We start from the raw sequence: 17,559 nt of genomic DNA, 5'->3' as shown, positions 1-17,559 counted from the left end.
TCCATGAAAAACTAGGGTGCTTTGACCCATTGCATTAAAATTGTAGTTTACTACAACATTCACTTCTTTAGTTGATACTTGACACTCATGAGTAGGGTGTCCTCTTCCACATATATCACAAGTTGCGTGAGGCTCATTTTGTATCGAGGCTAAGGCCAATTTTTGTATTTTTTAGCCATAACATCAAGCTGTACCTACACAGATATATTGGCATCAACTTGGTGAACACCAGTTGATCTTCTTATTTTAGCACTCTTAGAGGGCCACTGATTTGCATCTTCAGACAACTCATCAAGAATTGTAACTATCTCCTCTGGAGTCTTCTTCATCAACGGGCCTCCAGCTGCATTGCTCAATGTTCTACGTGAGGCTAGTGTCAATCCATCCCAAAAGTCCTAGAGTTGCATCTAGAGTTCAATTCCACTATGTTGACACTTTCTAACTATCTCCTTAAACCTCTCCCATGCTTCAAAAACAGTTTCAGTCTCTTTCGGGCAAAAGTTGTGGATTTCTATTCTAAACTTTCCTGTCTTAATTGAGGAGAAATATTTATCAAAAAAATTTCTGGTCATCTCCTCCCATGTTCTAATCGATCTTGTGTAAGATTCGAAACCACTGCTTTGCATCATTTTGAGTGTGAAGGGGAATGCCCTCAAGTACACTGCATCTTATGACACACTATTGTACTGAAAGGTGTTCATAATCTCCTCGAAGTACATTAGATGTGTATTTGGATCTTCGTTCATCTTCCCTCTAAAGACACATCAATTCTGAAGGGTTTGAAGCAACCCCTGCTTCAATTCAAAATTGTTAGCTGCAATTGGAGGTGGTCTCACACTTGATAATCCTTGGTTGTAGACTGATCTAGCATAATCGCTAAGTGATCTCCCAGGCATGGGAGGTATATTTCCGAATTGGTCTGCAGCCAAGGGTTGATTTTGAGCAATTTTACGACCCCTTTCTTCTTCATAGATAATCCGTGCATCTCTAATAGCTGCTTCCTCAACATCCCGTGTAACTTTTTCTTGTTGTTGTGCTGCCTCCCTTGTAGCCAAATCTACATTATCATCACCATTTCCAGTCATAAGTTCTTTAGTTGAGGATTGCCCAACCTTTTCTGATGTCTCAGTAATATTTCTTTCCTTCCCCAGTTGCCGAAGTTGTTTTTCTATCTCGGGTTCGTATGGTAGCACTTCTTTTGCAGAGGCTCGAGTCATGCACCAATCTAAACCTGTAGCCTACGCACAGTCAACGAACACCAAACGTAAAAAAAGAAAATTAAAATAAAATAAAAAGAAAAATTCCCGAATTAGCACTACAAACTATTTCAAATACTATTGATTGCCAATCCCCGACAACGACGCCAAAATTTGACGAACGCAAAATACACACTTAAATTCTGTTCGCTTATCAAATATAGTATAGTATAATATCGTATCCATATGGATTAGATTTAAACAATATTATCATAGTTTGTAGCTTGGTTGCTATCCAAGATGATCAACAGTTGAGATTTATAAGATATCTAACTAAAATTAACTAAGAAGATAAAGCTATTGACTAATGACAATCGAAATAAGGAATAAGCAAAGAAGGTTATCAATGGGAGAAGGTAGGGTTTTGATAGGATAGGTGCAAGATAATTGTTTGGTATCTAACTCTAGATAATTTATTTCTAATGTTTAAGTGAGTATCTCTAATTTACTCAATTATTAGTTCACACGTTCAGCAAAAACTCTTCTCTCAATTAAGTCTTAACTTCACAAGATGAACCAATTTAAGCACGTGAAGATATGCAAGAATGCATAGTGGATTGGTCTTTAGGAGAACCTCTCTCGATTATCCTCCTAAATAGGTTTAATCAATGATTCAACTAGCCTCTTTTGATTACTAAGAAGAATTAATGAACTTAACCAACAATATAATGCAAAGATATCACAAGTTATGCCTCTCTCGATTACATGAACAAATGAATATAAATGCAACAATTAAATAATCCAAAAAAGCTTCAATACATAAAACCAGAGTTATAATCCACAAACAATCATCAATACACCAAATCCATCAAACCCTAAAGAGAACTACTCCATAAATATGGAGCAATTCATCACAAATATAATTAAAGTATAGGAAAACATAAATTCAATCCAAACTCGGGTCTTGAGTGAGGAAGGAATGATGAAATCCTTGTGCTTTTGCTCCTCCAACTACTCCTTAGCTTCCTTAGGTCTAAAGTATGTCAAAAGTCTAGAAAATAACGTTTTCCCATATATTTATACCAAGTAGGGTTGGGCCCAAACGAAACCACCTTCTCCTAGCCGAAATAGGATTTTCAGTCTGTAAAGATTGCACAAGCGTGCCGCATGGGTCAATGCGCCATGCAGGGCATTAGTGGGGAAATCTAGAGAGTCAAAATCTATCAAGCAGCATGAAATAGGTAGCCGCGTCGCCCCACGCATCGCGGCAATGAGGTTTTCTCAAAGTACGGCTCAAACTTCAATTTTTGACATCCAGACTTGGACTTCGACCCCCGAACACGATCTCGGATTAATCCCTTGGGCTTTTACTCATACTTCAAAGATCCAAATAGCTCGAATTCATTTTATAACATCTACATAGCTCGGAATCACTCCTATAAGGCATAAAACACACAATTAAGTGCAAAACACTATCAATTATAGCTCAAACACAAATAAAGTGCAGTGAATTAGAGTGCAATAAGCGACTAAAACACAAGATTATAGCCTATCATCAATCATCAGATCCTGATACATGAAGAAGATGCAGAGAAGACAACGTTCACTACACATTGGGGAGTTTATTGCTACTGAGTAATGCTATCCGGCCTCAAGAATGTTGGTGCTACTTACATGAGGTTTATGACGACCATCTTCCATGACATTATCCACAAAGAGATCGAGGTATATGTAGATGACCTCATTACCAAATCTCGAAAGAGTGCAAAACATTTGGACGACCTGAAGAAGTTTTTCGAATGCTTGCGGAGGTATAATTTGAATTTGAATCCTGCAAAATGTGCATTCGTAGTCCCTGCTGGAAAACTATTGGGTTTCATTGTAAGAAGGAAAGGGATAGAATTGGATCCTTCAAAGATCAAAGCCATTCAAGATTTACCACTACAAGAGCAAAAAGGATGTGATGAGTTTCCTTGGTAGGCTAAATTACATCGGTAGATTCATAGCCCAGTCTACAGTAATTTGCGAGCCTATCTTCAAGTTGCTGATAAAGGATGCCGCTACAAAATAGACAAGAGAGTGTTAGAAAGTATTCAATAAGATCAAGGAGTACTTGTCAAATCCACTAGTGTTGGTTCCTTCCGAGCCCAGGAAGGCATTGTTGTTATACCTGTCGGTTCTGGATAATGCATTTGGATACATGTTTGGACAACACGATGAGACCGGAAGAAAAGATCATGCTATCTATTACTTAAGAAAGAAGTTTACACCATGCGAAGCCAAATACACTCTGATAGAGCTCACCTGTTGTGCTTTGACTTAGATAGCCTAGAAAGGCATTACATATCAGCACACATCACACGTCTAATATCCTGGCTCAACCCGCTTAAGTATATCTTTCAGAAGCCGTTGGACATAGGAAAACTTGCCAAATGACAGATTCTTCTCAGCGAATTTGACATTATGTACATAATGTAGAAGGCCATCAAAAGACAAGCCTTAACTGACCACCTTGTAGAGAATCTAGTGGCCAAGGATTATGAGCCGCTCACTACATACTTTCCAGATGAAGAGGTGTTGTTTGTTGGAGAAAAAATTGTAGAGTCACACCCAGGATGGAGAATGTTCTTCGAAGGAGCAGCAAATTTTAAAGGATTCAAAATTGGTGCAGTCTTAATTTCAGAATCGGGACAACATTATCCGGCATCAACGAAGATAAGGTTCCCCTGCACCAATAATATGGTCGAGTACAAAGCGTGCAACCTCGGGATTAGGATGGCGGTCGACATGAACATCAAGGAGCTTCTAGTCATAGGAGATTCTAATCTGCTGATACATCAAGTTCAAGGAGAATGGACTACCAAGAATGTCAAGATCCTTTCGTACTTGCACTGTGTAAAAGAGTTATGCAAGAAGTTCACAAAGATCGAGTTCAAGCACATTCCTAGGATCCAGAACGAGTTTTCTGATTCTCTCGTAACATTGTCATCAATGATCCAACATCCAGATAAGAATTACATCGACCCCTATTGAGATAGAGATCAGGGGTCAGCATGCATACTATTTCCATGGAGATGAAGAGCCAGACGATAAGACATAGTACCATAATGTCAAAAGGTTCTGTTAAATAAGAGAGTCCCGAGAGCGCCACCAAGGTTCAGATCGAGCACTCATAAGGACAGCCAATCACTTTTTCCTCAATAGGGAAGTCTTGTATAGGAGGACCCCAGACTTGGGTCTATTAAGATGTGTAGATGCTGCTGAAGCAACCAAATTGCTAGAAGAAATACATGCAGGAATATGTTGACCCCACATGGATAGCTTCACCTTAGCCAAGAAGATTTTAAGAGTTGGATACTTTTGGATGACCATGGAAAGCGATAACATTCGCTATGTGAAGAAGTATCACCAGTGCCAGATTCACGGGGATTTCATCCGTGTTCCACCTAATGAGTTGATTGTAATGGGTTCGTTTTGGCCGTTTGCCGCTTGGGGCATGGACGTAATCAGGCCTATAGAACCTGCTGCATCAAATAGACACCATTTTTTCTTGGTAGCAATTGATTACTTAACCAAATGGGTTGAATATTCTACACACAAAGCCATCAGAAAGAAAGTAGTGGCAAATTTCATCTGTAACAACATAGTCTGCCGATTTGGGATACCTGAGTCAATCATTACTGACAATGCAGCTAACCTCAACAGTGATCTCATGAAGGAAATTTGTGAGAAGTTCATAATCAACCACTATAATTCTACAGCCTACAGATCGCAAATGAATGGAGCAGTCGAGGTAGCCTACAAAAAACATTAAAAGGATTTTATGAAAGATAGTGGAAAATCATAGGCAATGGCACGATAAATCATCCTTCGCCTTACTGGGTTATCAGACCACCATGAGAATATCCACTGGGGAAATGCCATACATGTTGGTATATGGCACTGAAGCTGTGATACCCGTAGAGGTCGAGATACCGTCTTTGAGAGTCATTCAGGAAGCCAAGTTAGATAATGCAAAATGGATACGGGTCAGGCAAGAACAACTTGTGCTCATTGACGTGGATGGAATGGACGCAGTGTGCCATGGTGAGCTGTATAAAAATAGGATGGCCAGTTAATTCAATAAAAGGGTGAAACCTCGCCAATTTACACCAGGGTTGTTGGTTTTGAAGAAAATATTTCCTCATCAAGAAGAAGCCAAAGGAAAGTTTGCAACAAATTGGTAGAGCCTTACGTGGTCAATCGAGTTTTGTTGGGAAGAGCTCTGATCTTGGAAGAGATGGATGGAAGAGTTAGCACAAAGCCTATCAACTCAAATACAATCAAGAGATACTACATTTGAAGATATTAAAGTTAGGTTTTGGTTGTAACAGAACTACCCCCGACCTGACTTTCAATAGAGGGATACGTAGGCATCCCATGTAGTGTCTGGTCTCTTTCCCCCTCTTTTGTTGTAATAGGAAATGCAAATATCATCTTTGTATGTATTCAGGACTACACCATGACTTGATTTCCTTTAGAAGGAATACGTAGGCAATCCTCATCGGATTTAATCATCTTTTGTAATTGAACTATGTTCTGGCCTGATTCCATTTAGATACGTAGGCAGTCTGAGTCATACTCGACCTCTTCATTTTCAATCTCATCATTTTGCATCTACTATAATTGAACTACATTTTGACCTGATTCCATTTAGATATGTAGGCTGCTTGAGTCAGGATCAGTCATCATCATAGTTTCTTTATCGTTGCCCATAAACTACATTCAAACCTGATTTCGTTTCGGATACGTAGGCAACCTAAAAGGTTCGGTCATAACCCTAGGAAAACCCTTGTAACTCATTAGTTTCAATTAGGATGCAATCACAGTAGTAAGAAGCCACATCATCAGAAGCATCTCAGAGGATCAACATCAACGGGACAAAGTCTTTCAAAAAAACAACGTTCGCGTTTGAGGAAATTTTCTAAACATGTCATAGTTCGGAACAACGACATTTTCCATAAGATAAATGATTTTCAAAATGTTTTATAAAAACTATCATTCCACCTACGAAATTTCATGTCATAACCCCACTAAGCCCGGGACAAAACCATTACTCTATAGTCGATACAAACCAACCCCCCACCCCCGGCTAAAAAGTTTTCTTTGAATGTAGGACCAACATGATGCAAGGAAACGCTGAAGCATGCTGGGGAAATGGTGGATCTGCCACTCTCTCATAACTATAATCTCTCTTTCATTATTCTAAATTTTCCTCATATAACTAAAAACTAACTCTCAAATCCTTTGCAGGTATTTCGGAACCAAGCCGCCGATGCAAGCAGAGCATATTGTAAATAGCAGACGATCTGCTTAACCAAGTGGAGCATGTTGTATATATCGAGCTACTGTCCCCGCTAATCGGAGCCATGTATATAGCAAAATGACTGCTCAACCAATTGGAGCATGTTGTATATAACGAGCCGCTGGCCCCGCCAACCGGAGCCATGTATATAGCTGTAACGACTCGACCGGTCGTATTGAGTATTACAACCCTGTTCCTCTATTTAATACTCAAATTATGCTTTACAGTTATTATATGCCTTGCCAGGATAATTGGTTCGGGTCTGGTGAGGACTTGGAATGAATGGGAACACTTAGTTCTAAAGTTTAAAACTTAAATTTAAAAAGTTGGCTGGATGTTGACCTATGTGTAAACGACCTTGGAATAACATTTTGATGATTTTAATAGCTCCGTATGGTGATTTTAGACTTAGGAGCGTGTTCGAAAAATTAATTAGAAGTTCGTAGTTAAATTAGGATTGAAATGGCTAAAATAGAAATTTAAGTTTGGAAGCTTGACCGGGGAGTTGACTTTTTGATATCGAAATCGGAATCCAGTTCTGAAAATTTTCATAGTTCCGTTATGTCATTTATGACTTGTGTGCAAAATTTGAGGCCAATCGAAATTGCATTGATAGGTTTCGGCATCGAATGTAGAAGTTGGAATTCGTTAGTTTTCGTTAAGCTTGAATTGGGGGTATGATTTGTGATTTTAGCAGTGTGTGATGTTATTTGAGGTTTCGACTAAGTTCGTATGATGTTTTAGGACTTTTTGATGTATTTGGTTGAGGTCCCGGGGGCCTCGGGTGAGTTTCAAATGGTTAACAGATCGAAATTTGGACTTAAACAACTGCTGGAATTTTCTGATGCCTGTATATGGTTTACTTCATCGCATTCGTGAGGGGAGTCTCGCGTTCGTGAAGAGGAAATTTGGACTGGCCCATTTTGTGCTTCGCGTTCGCGACCGAGGGTACGCGTTCGCGAAGGGTCGAGGGGCAAAGCAAAGTGTTCGCAAAAGGGAAAGTCGGCCCAGGCGAAGGAGGAAATTCGGGCAGCATAATTTTGTGCTTTGCGAACGTGAGGAAGCTTCCATGTTCGCGAAGAAGAAATGCCTGGACAGAAACTTTAAGTTCTGAAAATGGGATTTCGTCCCATTTTCCATTTTTGACAAATTGGAGTGCGGGAAGAGACGATTTTCGGGAGATGTTTAAGGAAAACAACGAGGTAAGTGTTCTTAACTCAATATTGGTTAAATTACCCGAATTCATGGTTATTTTTAACATTTAATAGGTGAATTGAGTTGGAAAATTTAGAAAAACCCTCTTGGTTTAATTTGAAAATTTGAGGGTTGAGTTGATGTCGGAATTTGGTAAAATTTGTATGGTTGGACTCGTGGTTGAATGAGTGTTCATATTTTGTAACTTTTGTCGGGTTCTGAGATGTGCGGACCACATGCGATATTTTAGTTAAATTTCGGATTTTTTTGGAAAATTAGTATTTTCATACGGAATTAATTTCAATAATTTGTATTAGCTGGATCGAATTATTTGTGACTAGATTTGAGGCGTTCGGAGGCCGATTAGCGAGGCAAGGGCATAGCGGAGTAAGAAATTACACGGTTTGAGGTAAGTAACGTTTCTAAACTTGGTTCTGAGGGTATGAATCCCCGAATTTTGTGTTATATATATTGTTTGGAGGTGACACACACGACAGGTGACAAGCGTGTGGACGTGCACCATAGAAATTGTGACTTGAATAAATCCTACGAAGTTGTAAAATTAAAGAATCATGTTATTATCCGAATATTCTCCATGCATTAGGAAAATGAGTTGAGACTCGTATTAAAGATCACGTTTAGGCTACGTGCCGATAATTTGGGACCTAAAGGGCCGTGTTGCTGTTGAATTTAATTATTTTAAAATATATATTTCATACTCAGTCATGTTTATCAATATTGAGGATATTTATGGGATCGGAACTGCCCGCCTGTAGCAGGCCATATCGGCTTTATATCATGCTTGAGCTGAAGGAGCCCCTTCGGAGTGTGCACCCCCATAGTAAGCATAGATGAGTTATATACGGCATGGACTTCCCAGGGCATGGACTTGCCTTACTTATTTATATTTGTGATAAATTTTCTTGGACACGAATCTTGTCTGAATCATTTACATTTGGGGATAAATTACCCCAGGGCTAGATTGGACTTATATGATACTGAGTGACTGACTGTCAGTCGATGCATATATTTATACGGCATGGAACATCCTTAGGCTGGATTGGCCATAAACAGCACCGAGTGCCCGAGTGATTAGTGATCGTGAGTACACGAGGTTTTCCACTGAGATGTCATATTCCTCATATCATATAGTATTGATCTATCTTACTTGTACTGAGTTTAACTGTTGAACTTGAAAGCATGCCTACATTTCTGTACCGTTATTTCTATACTGGACTGTACCTGTGGAGCTCGTCACTACTTTCAGCCCAAAGGTTAGTCTTGTTACTTATTGAGTTGGTTGCATTCATACTACACTCTGCACCTCGTGAGCTGATCCAGGTGCTTCCGGACACGTCGACTGTTAGATCTCAGAGTGTTATCAGTTGGAGACTATCAAGGTAGCTGCCTGGCGTCCACTGACCTTGACTCCCTTCCTTTCAGTTTTTGTACTGTTCTAAATTTTTAGACAGTGTTTTTAGCAGTCAGACTTTGTTATCATTTAGATGCTCATGTCTCAGTGACACCAGATTTTGGGAGTGTATTTATATCCAGTATTTGTGGGATTTTATCTTAAACTTAATTATTATTTTTTCAGTATTTAAAAGAAAAATGCGGGTTATTGATGTTGTTGGCTTGCCTAGTATTGAGATAGGCGTCATCTCGACAGGTGTGATTTCTGGGTCGTGACAAGTTGGTATCAGAACCTAGGTTACATAGGTCTCACGAGTCATGAGTAGGTTTAGTAGAGCCTTGCGGATCGGTACGGAGACGTCTGTACTTATCTTCGAGAGGCCGCTGAACCCTTAGGAAAGTTTCACTTTCTTGTACTCTATCGTGTGAATTTGTTGATTTCGGGAACTAAATTTATGTTATTATATTCTCTCATAGATGGTGAGGACACATACTACCAGATCAGACGGTTAGCCACCAGTGCCACTAGTTAGGGCCGCGAGAGGCCGGAGCCGTGGTTGAGGCCGGGGCTGAGGTAGAGGTTGAGGTGTAGCTGGTACAACAGTTGGAGCAGCACCTGTAGCACCACCAGTTGCTCCAACTCTGGAGCAGATTCGAGATATAGTTGAGCCAACAGGACTAGCTCAGGCACCAGCTGTGCCCATTGTGATTCCAGGCCTTCAGGAGTCTTTGGCCCAAATATTGACAGTTTGCATTGGCCATGCTCAGGTGGTATCAGAATTGAATTGATAGGTTTTGGCATCAAATGTAGAAGTTGGAATTCGTTAGTTTTTGTTAAGCTTGAATTGGGTGTGATTTTAGCGTTGTTTGATGTGATTTAAGGTTTTGACTAAGTTCGTATGATGTTGTAGGACTTGTTGGTGTATTTGGTTGAGGTCCCGGGGGCCTCAGGTGAGTTTCAGATGGTTAACGAATCGAAATTTAGACTTAAATAGCTGCTGGAATTTTCTGATGCATGTATCTGGTTTCCTTCATCGCGTTCGCGAAGAGGAAATTTGGACTGGCCCATTTTGTGCTTCGCGTTCACGACCGAGGGCACGCGTTCGCGAAGGGTCAAGGGGCAAAGCTACGCATTTGCAAAAGGGAAGGCTGGCCTGGGGGAAATTGGTCTTCGCGTTCGCGAGACCAGGCTCGCATTCGCGGAGGAGGAAATTCGGGCAGCACAATTGTGTGCTTCGCATTCTCGAGGAAGCTTCCGCGTTCGTGAAGAAGAAATGCGTGGACAAAAACTTTAAGTTCTGAAAATGGGACGAGTCCCATTTTCCATTTTTGATAAATTGGAGCTCGGGAAGAGGCGATGTTCGGGAGATTTTCAAGGGAAACAACGAGGTAAGTGTTCTTAACTCAATATTGGTTAAATTACCCGAATTCATGATTGTTTTTAACATTTAATTGGTGAATTGAGTTGAAAAATTTAGAAACACCCTCTTGGTTTAATTTGAAGATTTGAGGGTCGAATTGATGTCTCAATTTGGTAAAATTTATATGATTGGACTCGTGGTTGAATGGGCGTTCATATTTTGTAATTTCTGTCAGGTTCTGAGATGTGGGTCCCACGGGCGATTTTTGAGTTAAATTTCGGATTTTGTTGGAACATTAGTATTTTCATATGGAAATAATTCCAATAATTTGTATTGAATGAATTAAATTAATTGTGACTAGATTTGAGGTGTTCGGAGGCCGATTAGAGAGGCAAGGGCATAGCGGAGTAAGAAATTACACAGTTTGAGGTAAGTAACATTTCTAAACTTGGTTCTGAGGGTATGAATCCCCGAATTTTGTGTTATATAAATTGTTTGGATGTGACACACACGATATGTGACGAGCGTGTGGACGTGCACCATAGAAATTGTGACTTGAATAAATCCTACGAAGTTGTAAAATTAAAGAATCATGTTATTATCCGAATACTCTCCACGCGTTAGGAAATTGAGCTGAGACTCGTATTAAAGATCACGTTTAGGTTACGTGCCGATATTTTGGGACCCATAGGGTTGTGTTGCTGTTGAATTTAATTATTTTAAAATGTACATTTCATACTCAGTCATGTTCATCAATTGTGAGGATATTTATGGGATCGGGGTTGCCCGCTTGCAGCAGGCCATATCAGTTTATATATATTATTATATGGATCGGGGCTGCCCTCCTGCAGCAGGTCATATCGGCTTTATCATTATATGGATTGGGGCTGCCCGCCTGCAGGAGGCCATATCGACTTTATATCACGCTTGGGCTGAAGGAGCCCCTCCGGAGTCTGCACCCCCCACAGTGAGCGTAGATGATTTATATATGGGATGGACTTCCCAGGGCATGGACTTGCCTTATTTATATTTATGATGAATTTCCCAGGACATGGATCTTGTCCGAATCATTTACATTTGGGGATAAATTACCCGGGGTTGGATTGGCCTTATATAGTATTGAGTGACCGACTGTCAGTCGATGCATATATTTATACGGGATGGAACATCCTTAGGTTGGATTAGCCATAAATAGTACCGAGTGCTCGAGTGATTAGTGATCATGAATACACGAGGTTTTCCACTAAGATGTCATATTCCTCATATCATGCAGTATTGATCTATCTTATTTGTACTGAGTTTAACTGTCGAACTTGAAAGCATTCCTACATTTCTGTGTCGCTCGTCATTACTTTGAGCCCAAAAATTAGTCTTGTTACTTATTGAGTTGGTTGTACTCATACTACACTCTGCATCTCGTGTGCATATCCAGGTGCTTCCAGACACGACGACTGTTAGATCTCAGAGTGTTATCAGTTGGAGACTATCAAGGCAGCTGCCTGGCGTCCGCTGACCTTGACTCCCTTCCTTTCAGTTTTTGTACTGTTCTAAATTTTTAGACATCATTTTTAGCAGTCAGACATTGTTATCATTTAGATGCTCATATCTTAGTGACACTTGATTTTGTTTATATCCTGTATTTGTGGGATTTTCTCTTAAACTTAATTATTATGTTTTCAGTATTTAAAAGAAAAATGTGGGTTATTGATGTTGTCGGATTGCCTAATATTGAGACAGGTGCCATCAGGACAGGTGTGATTTTTGGGTCGTGACAATAGCAAACTGTCTGCTCAATCAAGCAGAGCATGTTGTATATAACGAGCCACTGGCCCCGCCAACAGGAGCCATGAATATAGTAAACTGTCAACTTAATCAATCGGAGAGTCATGCACAAAATCGAATCGTCGACTGAACCAGTCAAAGCCCTGTATATAGTAAACTGTTCTCTTCTCTAACGGGAGCGTTCTGCACCTCCACTCCACCACATCGGAGATTAAAAGTAGATAGTCGCAAACCTCATTACCAACACTCTGCCAATCAGCGACCACAATTTAGTTTCACAGTCAAGAGTATCTCTTAGGCATGCTCCTAATTTATTTATTTTACCTCGAATATTTTGACGTTTTGCTCATGCAGCTTACAAGCATGATTACATTTTTCAAGTCAGAAACTCCCATTGTGCGAAGACACTTTATATTTCAATGCAACTACTCCCATCGTGCGGATATACATTATACATTTCAATGCAACTACTCCCATCATGCAGAGATGCATTCTACATTACAAGTGAATTACTCCCATCGCATGGAGATACTCCCAATGTGAGGAGGCTTAATGCTATGACAACTGTGGAAACGGTACACATCCCGGCTCATAATCGAGTCAAATTCGAGTATCTTGTCGTCCCAATCCCAAATAACGGCTAGCCGACAGCCATACATCATCATTCTTGCATCATTTATATCACATCTTAACATGTCTGCATTACGATATATGAGTATGTGTGTATTCTTTTTGCAGGAACAAACATCGCAACATGAAACTTCCTCTAAGCAGCAAGCCAAGCTACAATGCTATGAGGGACAACAAACTCATAAACAGACCAAGGATTCGAACTCAAACTCAAACTCAAATACGATCAGTGGAACTCTAATTCTTCAAATCTTTCAAATCAAGCCACAGTTCAGAGCTATCATAGGTACCAAATCTTCGGTCTTGCAGTATCGTCATAATACGATACTGGGCAATTTCTGTGAGCGTAGCCTTCTCCAAATCATCACTCCAGAACTACATGAGGCCTGATCCTCATTAAGCCCGAGCTATGTAAGCAATTCAAAGCCAAATTTTGGCCTCAACTCCCTAAACTTTCCCCGGAATCTTCCTTAACTCCTATATCTACAACTCATAATCTTCCTCAAATCCATATGTCGTTCCCTGCAATGTATACCTGAGGTCGGGACAAAATTGGCCTTGGTTCGATTTCTTTACCCGAAAACTCTTTCATCGTCTTCGGTCAGAGAGGGGCAACTGTTGACGACCAATTTTGACCCTCCCTTTATAATTAATTTACTTGCACTTAATGATTTTCAGTAAGTATATTGAAAATATTTTCTAATTAATGAATACTTGTTTTATATAAGTTAAGTAATTAATGGTGTTAAATTAATAATTTAGTATTATAATTATAAATGTATGACTATTACTATTTTGAAACTATTAAAATAACTTTTACATTCGTTACGTAGGTCTGTAATTAATTTAATAAGTTATTCCTTAATTTTGGTAAAATAGCCTACTATTTCTAAACAAGTCCGAAATTAATATAAAATAGGATGTTTAATTAACTAATTATAGTAATTAGTTGTGTATTTGATGATTTTAATTTCTATTATATTTTATTGAAATTATTTAAGTTTATTTAAATTAATTATAAAAGGGTTAGAGACCAAAAGACTACAATTGCAAAAACCTAATTAAATACAATGTGGCTATCTATTAAATCATTTTTAGCCCAATACCCAAGCCCAAACAAATCTGATCCAGTCCAAAACAACCCCATCTTATCCACCTTGGCGACCCACCCCCACCTCCACGAACCAACCAGATCGTGCTACATCGCTCGTCCCATTTACTTACAAAATAAACACACACCATCCTGGCCGTTGATTCATATCATCAACGGACCGGGCTTAATCCCGTTTTTAGTTAGTTTTAAAAAGCCCTATTTTGTTTTATCTCCGTCGCCGTTGGATCCCAAGAATCCAACGGCCATCGAGTTTTCTCCATAAAATTATTTTTTAACTCCTAATTATCAAAATAATCGAAGTCAGTGATCAAAGGATCCAACAACTCCCGTTCCATCTCCCACTTTTATCTCTAGAGATGACCAACCCCTACTCCAAAACCCTAATTCATTTCTCCTTTGACCTAGTCATCACCCTTTCCCCTTTCCTCTCTTTTCTCTTCATTCCCATAATCATGATTGTCAAGAAAACCTTGCACAAATTCGTGCAAGGTCTCAAATCACCCAGAAAATCATACCTTCTGTCTCCAATATCCACGATCCTCGTTGAACTTTCCAATTTCCAGCTTTAAGATTCAAACGCCCTAATCCGAAAATCCTAGCATAAACATGAAACATCAAATCTCTGAATCCCTCTTGTGCTATGTTAAATCGAAGTATGCATGGAGCATATTCTCAGTCTCATGATGAAGATTATATACCCAGAGGTCAAACGCAGTGACCTATGAGTTCCTGAGCTTTGTCCGCTAATTTAGCCTTCAATAGTCAATATTCCCCCTCTTAGGTAAAATTTCTCTCTGATTTCCCTCCGTCTTCTTAGATTTTCACCCGATTATGCTCACATCACTACCCCTCCGTCACCTTCCACTACTAGTTTGAATCTTGTTGAACCTAGAGGTATTTTAATGCCACTATAAATAGGAGCTTTAATGCTCTCAGCTAAAAGGAGAAGATACATACAAATCACTTAACAAACAGAAAAATATCAATTTCTAATCTTGAGTAGCAAAAATCAAGCTAGGTTTTTTCAAACTAGTTTCTGATTCTTTCCGATTCTCAGCACTACACTTGTTGGAGTTTGAGTCTCTGATTCTTAATGGTTGAGAAGGATTCTCGTTTGGTTTGCTTCCCAAAAGAAGGTCAGTGAACCTCAACTATTTTTTTCTTTTAATCGTTTAATTAAAAGTATGTTTGTTCTGTTATCTCTTATTAAATGGTTATATCTCCAATATGTTATGATTGATTTTCTCTATATATTTTTTGTTAATCCATAACTGATCACTGAACTCTAAAATTATAAGCTCCTTAATGTTCTGAAGTTAGAGTCGCACACTAATTAGTTATTCTGGTAATCCTAATGAACATGTCTTTGGATGATTTATATCTATTGTTAAGCTTCTGAGAGTAAAAAAAAGTACTTTCAAGTGATCTCAATAGTTGTCTTAATCTTCTGATGTTCTGTTGTAGTTCTCATGTGTGCGGTATTAGTTTACCTTAGTGTTATTAGTATGATCCACTTGATACCTGGCCTAAATAGATATGAACACATGATGTTAAGTATAGAGATATCATTTAATCAAAGCATGGAAGTTTATAATGCTTGAATTATTTCCTTCTTTAATGTGCTCTTCTGTGATCATGTAACTCTAGAAAATCAGTGTAAGAACCTTCTATCATCTTCCATAATTGTTTGATCACATCTGTGAGCTTCGCTGTATGAGATAATGCCTTAAAGTAACTGAATTAAGCTCTAATGAACCTCTGCGCTATAGTTTTGTCTACTTCTATCTACTTATTTTAAGTCATGTCTAGAAACCTATTGAAATTGCACCTGCTATAGTAGAATACCATCTGATTGATAAAGTATTGCAGAACTTCATAATGACAGACTAATCTACTTAACTTATAACTGAAACATGCTTACCTTGTATAAACTTTCACTATTCTGGACCACTGTAATGACAATGTTAGTCTAATCCCATGTTGTTTGGTACTCAATCATATTTTAATGTTGTAGTTTGGATAAAATGTAACATGTAGCTATTTGAATGTCATCCATTGGAAGTTTTGTACTCATCCATGTCTCACATGGAAACTGCTGCTTGTACATCATGTTTGTAACTGTGTTTCCATATCATTAAAATCTACTAAGTTTACTGCAATTTACCCAGTGACTTAGGAGAGGTCCTTTGATGTTTATCTACCATGTCTAAGTGTAGGACTGTATATTTAACTCTTAACCAACCTAGATGGAATGAAAAATCTCTTAGAGGTCACTTGTTAATGTATTTGTCTACCCCTGTCTCTTAAGAACCTTGAAGAGGACTATTAACTCTCACACTTAGTGAGAAATGAAGTGCCTGTTTGTATGTAGATTTCCATTAAGTGCATACCTGATTAAGTACATGATTATAGCTAATGATCTTCCTAAGTATGAACATGCTAGTAACATTATTGAGGTTGATACACTTGATATCTCCTATGCTCATTTGAGCTGCATGACTTACTTATTCTAAGTTCTTATATTAATGTGTTGGTGTTTTCTCATTGCTTGCTAGCACCTACAACTGATCCTGTTAAATAATCTTAAAACCTGATAAAAGTACATGACAATGTATCATATGCTTATGTGCAAACCATGATATGTTTGGTGATATTTTGATGTTTTGAATAGTTATTTGCAAGAAATATACCCCTTCTTGTGTATGGTCACCACTGTGGTATTGGGGTTTACATTGAGTGCCTCATTATCACCTAAACCTGCAGGGAAGAGTAAGTGTGAGTAGTTAGGGATATTTGAGAGTAGAATTTAGTTCTTGGTTGAGATACTCTCCCTGACACAAGCATTGCCCGGGGTCCTTGAGACCCATGTGAACTTTGAAGTGCCAGAGATCCAAAGGGTATCTTGGCCATGAACGGAATTTTACCCTAAGACTTTAATCTATTGACATTTGCTAATCTTTTTAGGTTTAGTGTTCAATGAAAACAAAGGATTTCATTGTAAACTGCTTTACTATATGTGACTTCACATTAGTTTTGCATTCTTAATTACTGCTGATTCTTACAGTTTATCTTGGGCCTATATTAGTGTTACTTATGTTTAAATAGTATATTGGTCCACATATCTAATGAATTTCTATTTCTTTATGCACATGTTTCTAAATTGGGCTTGCCGAGTTCTCAAAGAACTCATGCCCAAATTCTTTGCCTAAACCTTGGAGTCATCGGAGCTGCTGCTGTTCGTTTTCACTGTCTACTGGGCCTAATTTCCTTCAGGCCCAAACCAAGAGTCCATCTCTTTTCCTCTATCACTTTAATATTTTGCTGCTATTTGTTATGTATCCAACATTGACGATATTTGATTGAATGCTTACTTTTATTTCTTTGAGTTATATCAACAACCTAGGCAAGTCTTTAAAACATAAGTAAAAATGAATGTAGTAGTGCAACCGAGTAGTAAGAAATTCTAATTGTTGATCGCTTCTATTTAGTTCTTAACTCTTACTAACAATCTTTTTCATATTTTTT

At 38.7% G+C, this 17,559-nt stretch overlaps 1 non-coding gene across 1 annotated transcript; it reads left to right on the top strand.

Moving 5' to 3' along the window:
* The first annotated feature begins 417 nt into the window (after positions 1–417).
* Positions 418–524, top strand: LOC142168482 (small nucleolar RNA R71). Its single transcript, XR_012698340.1, has one exon. It is a non-coding gene; the product is annotated as a small nucleolar RNA R71 (small nucleolar RNA).
* The last annotated feature ends 17,035 nt before the right edge of the window (positions 525–17,559 follow it).

Source organism: Nicotiana tabacum, chromosome 13 (assembly GCF_000715075.1).
Source record: "Nicotiana tabacum cultivar K326 chromosome 13, ASM71507v2, whole genome shotgun sequence".
Taxonomy (NCBI): Eukaryota; Viridiplantae; Streptophyta; class Magnoliopsida; order Solanales; family Solanaceae; genus Nicotiana; species Nicotiana tabacum.
This window is presented reverse-complemented; position numbering and strand designations above follow the sequence as displayed.